Below are 5139 nucleotides of genomic sequence, written 5' to 3'. Positions count from 1 at the left end.
TTAACTCAAGTTGAACTTGCTAAGCAGTCACATGCCATCCACCATCAAAACAGCCGAGCCTTGAGCCGACAGTTTAAATTATCTAGAGAAACGGCACGTCAGATAGTTAAAACTTGCTCCAACTGTGTGCCCTTCTCACCAGCTCCTCATTTAGGTATAAATCCACGAGGACTGCTTTCTAATCACATTTGGCAGATGGATGTCACGCATGTTCCATCATTTGGCCGATTACAATATGTTCATGTTACTGTAGATACTTATTCTAATTTTATCCTGGCCACCCCCCTTGCTGGGGAAGCTACTAAACATTGTATTTCTCACTGCATTCGATGTTTTGCTGTGATGGGGATTCCCTCGCAAATAAAAACAGATAATGGCCCTGGCTATGCAGGCCGAGCATTTCAATCCTTCTGCCATTCTTATAATATCACTCATGTTACAGGCATTCCTTACAATCCTCAAGGTCAAGGCATTGTGGAGAGAGCTAATGGATTATTAAAACATCAAATTGCTAAAATACAGAAAGGAGAGTCATATCCCGCTACCCCTGTGAATATACTTAATCATGCTTTATTTGTTTTAAATTTTTTGAATCTGGATTCAAATAATTTATCTGCTGCTCAGCGATTCTGGGAAAAAAGAGCAGCGTGCTTTTGCCTTAGTAAAATGGAAGGATCCCATAACTGGTGCTTGGCACGGACCAGATCCTGTTCTAACCTGGGGTAGAGGGCATGTATGTGTTTTCTCACAGGAAGAAAATGATGCCCGCTGGCTGCCCGAACGCTATGTTCAGATTGTGGAGAGTGACAGTGGTCATCCAAGCAGCGACTCACTGGACCTTCACCCCCAACCCTCCAGTAATTCATCCAGTAATGGGGAAAAGACCTGAATTCATGCTTTTGTGTTAAGTGTAAAAGTCTCTGTTTCTTTGTCTTGTTCGTGTTACATATTTTTTCTTGTCCAGTTTTGTCTTTGAAATTGGTACCAGTTTTAAATATGGATCCTTATGGTTTTTCTAAAGTTTTGTTTTGAACCTGGTTCTCACCTGCAAGAGTAAAATTGGCAAAGCTCTCTTGACACAAACTTCCGGAAAATGAACGGCCAATATTAATTTTGTGCACTTTAAAATCTTTGAGTATGAATGTGTGTGAATGAGTGAACATGTTCAAGGTTTAATCAAGAAAATCATTTAGGTTTGAATTATTGCATTGTTTTAAAGAGGGGGGAGAATGGAACATTAGATAAAAAAAAATGAACTTGATGTTCATATGACAGCTCTTAAGTCCCATTAAGAAGGTCGAATCAGTAGATTGGAGAGAGAACTCCGAGAGCATCAAGGGAGGCACTTAGAGCAGAGAAAAGAGCCTCAAGAACCTACCAGTAAGGTCCCAGAACAGCAGAGACAGATCACGTTGAAAACTACTGCAGCTTCTGAAGAACGAGGAATTGCCAGCACTTCAGATCCACCAACAGCCAATATCAAGCCAACTCCTGTTGTTTCTACTCCAAGTAAAGTGACAACTGAAGATATGGCTGGGAACAAATCAACACCTATGGCCAGTACCCGTCCAATGGTCACATCTGCAACAGTCACCAATCGAACAACTCCGCAGATCTAAGCCCCAGATGGATGAATTCCCCCCCCCCCAGAGGAATCACAGTCAAGGATGGGATAAGAAGGGATGCTCTCTGACCAACCTAAGACAGGGCCTTCAGCTTGATCTGAAGAAGTTCCCCATGACGAGTAAGGCAGAGTCAGCGATCCACCCAACCTAAGACAAGCAAGTCCACATCTTTTAAAAGAAAGACGGGGGAGATGTTGGGGACCGAGTGTGGGGTCAATGACCTTGGACCTGACCTTGGACCTACACAACTGTATACACAAGGAAGTAACTCTTATCAGGATAATTTTAAGCAATGTCAATCAGTTCTTATCAGGATGACTTAAGCAATGTTAACCCTTTCTCATTTATCCTATATGTGACTTGTTTACTATTTTGTAGCCTCTGGCAGTTCCCTAGTTTTAAGAAGAGTATTTAAGGTTGGAACTTAAAATAAACAGGACAGTCTTAGGCGGCAGTCTGGAGCTCACAGCCTTCTTGGACTGCTGACTTGGGCTGTAGTCCTCCCGAACTCCATCTGTTTGTCTCTCTTTTAATTTTTCCTAGTCCTTGCCCCTATTTCAGGAATCCCAATCTGCGAACCCTGGTTTGCTGCCGGCCTGAGCACTGTCCTTGGGCTTTTCTCAAGGCTAGATCTCTACCATTTGAGCCACACCATCACTTCTTTGCTGTGTATGTAGTACTGAGGAATTGAACCCAGGTCTTCGTGCATGTTAGGTGAACACTCTCCCACTAGGCCACACTCTTGGCCCCTGGACAATGTCAAACTTTAGGGAAATATCAAATTAGAAAATTTAATCTGAAACTTTTATAATATTGTAAATCATGTTTTATGTTGTCAGAAATGTCTTTAGGAAACAAGTAATAATTGATAGCTCTATGTTGTGAAATAAATTTCAGAAACTTCTATGAAGTAATAAAAGTATATATTTGCTAGAACGTTTGGTAAAAATAGAGTGTTCTCATACACTCTTCAACCTTGTTCTAATGCTAATGTCTTATATAACTATATTATGAAATACCAGAAATTGATATGCCATCTCAAATATAGATTTTCTTCAGTTTATCAGTTTTATATGTCTTTTGTGTTTTGTATGTTATCAGGTTTTTCCCACTTTTAGATTTGCCCTGTCATAATAAACAGAGTTAACTTGCACAGTTGAGCAGGCATCTGGAGTCTGTGTTATATCAGAGACTATCCCCACAAACCATAATCAGGTCGGTGAGTAGATGGGAGTGGAGGGACTTCTAATCTGCCACTGTCAGTGATCTGGGTTCCATGTGCTGGAAATGGGCAAGTTCATGAAATCCAGCAAGAGGTGATGGTCCTGGCTGGACGTTAATCCAGATGCAAAACCTCATCATGAGGAACATTGGTGATGGCACCTCAGATCACCCTTACAGCCATGCTTTTGGTGGCTGGAATTGATCGCTATCCCTGAAAAGTGACAGCTAACATGGGCAAGGTCAAAGATCAAATCCTTTGTGAAGGTTTATAACTACAATCACTGTATGCCCACAAGGCACTCTGTGGATATACCCTTGGACAAAACTGTGGTCAATAAGGATGTCTTCAGAGACCCAGCTCATAAACCGCAAGGCCTGACGGGAGGCCAAGGTCAAGTTTGAGAGATACAAGACTGGCAAGAACAAGTGGTTCTTCCAGAAGCTTCTGTTTTAGATGGCCTTTGTTTGTTTCCATCATTATAAATAGGGGGGAAATTTAAAAAAAAGCTACTAATCAATTGTAAACTTGTGAATGAATGAACTCAAACAAAATGATGGGTCATCAAAGTTCACCTCACCATGTGGCCTTACTAAGGTAAAATGAAAAGAGCACTGGAGCTGGGCAATACTGACTCACCTCTACAATCCTAGCTACTCTGAAGGCGGAGACATGGGGGATTAAAACCCACTCAGCAGAAAAGTCTGTGAGACGATTTCCAATTAACCAGCAAAAAAAGTCAGCCTGGCAACAGAATCCAGAAACAAATTTAAAAAATCATACACTATGATCAAGTAGGCTTCATCCCACAGATGCAAGGCTGGTTTAACATTCGCAAATCAATCAATGTAATCCATCACATCAATAGAGCTAAGGATAAGAATCATATGATAATTTCTCTGGACTCGGAGAAGGCATTTGACAAAATACAACATCCATTCATGTTGAAAGCACTAGAAAAAATAGGAATAAGAGGTACATTCCTCAAAATACTGAAAGCCATATATGAAAAACCTACAGCCAGTATTATACTAAATGGTGAAAGACTAGAACCATTCACCTTAAAATCAGGAACTAGACAGGGATGCCCACTCTCTCCACTTCTCTTCAATATAGTGCTGGAACCTTAGCCAGAGCAATAAGGCAAGAAAAGGACATCAAAGGGATCCACATAGGGAAAGAAGCAATTAAACTATCCCTATTTGCAGATGACATGATCCTCTACTTGAGTGACCCAACAAACTCCACTCCCAAAATTCTAGAATTAATAAACTACTTTAGCAAAGTGGCAGGATACAAATTAACCTTCAGAAGTCAGTAGCCTTCTTGTACACCAACAATACACAAACAGAAGGCCAAATCAAGAAAATGACCCCATTCGCAATAGCCCCCCCAAAAATAAAATACTTAGGAATATACTTAACCAAAGAAGTAAAGGAATTATTCAATGAAAACTATAAAAGCCTAATGAAAGAAATTAAAGAGGACACTAGGAAATGGAAAGACATCCCATGCTCATGGCTAGGGAGAACCAACATAGTGAAAATGGCTATACTGCCAAAATTGATATACAAATTCAATGCAATCCCCATCAAAATCCCAAAGACATTCTTTATGGAAACAGAAGATATAATCCAAAGGTTCATATGGAACAAGAAAAGACCTAGAATAGCCAAAACAATGCTAGGCAAAAAGAGCAATGCTGGTGGTATTACAATACCAGACTTCAAACTCTACTATAGAGCCATAGTAACAAAAACTGCTTGGTACTGGCACAAAAACAGACCAGAAGATCAGTGGAACAAAATAGAAGACCCAGAAATAGAACCACCACATACCTATAGGCAACTTGTATTTGACAAATGAGCCAAAGATATACAGTGGAACAAACACAGCCTATTCAATTATTGGTGCTGGCAAAACTGGACAGCCACATGCAGAAAACTAAAAATTGACCCTAGCCTTTCGCCATGCAGAAGCATTAACTCAAAGTGGATCCAAGATCCTCAGACTGGAAACCATGAAACTGCTACATGATAAAGTAGGAGAGACACTGGAACTCATAGGCACAGGCAAAAGATTCCTGAACAGAATCCCAGGGTCACAACAGATTGGAGAGAGACTCGATAAATGGGACTACCTAAAAATAAAAAGTTTCTGCACAGATAAAAGCATAGTCACAAAAGTAGAGAGACAGCCAACCAATTGGGAAAAGATATTCACCAACAATACATCTGACAAATGCTTAATATCCAGTATCTACAGGGAACTCAAGAAACGAATCCCCCCAAA

The 5139-nt window shown here is 40.5% G+C and overlaps 1 pseudogene; it reads left to right on the top strand.

Moving 5' to 3' along the window:
* Positions 1–2490: 2490 nt before the first annotated feature.
* Positions 2491–3335, top strand: LOC150054420 (large ribosomal subunit protein eL27 pseudogene; annotated as a pseudogene).
* The last annotated feature ends 1804 nt before the right edge of the window (positions 3336–5139 follow it).

This window comes from Megascapheus bottae, chromosome 15 (assembly GCF_031878675.1).
Source record: "Megascapheus bottae isolate mThoBot1 chromosome 15, mThoBot2.hap1, whole genome shotgun sequence".
Classification (NCBI taxonomy): Eukaryota; Metazoa; Chordata; class Mammalia; order Rodentia; family Geomyidae; genus Megascapheus; species Megascapheus bottae.
This window is presented reverse-complemented; position numbering and strand designations above follow the sequence as displayed.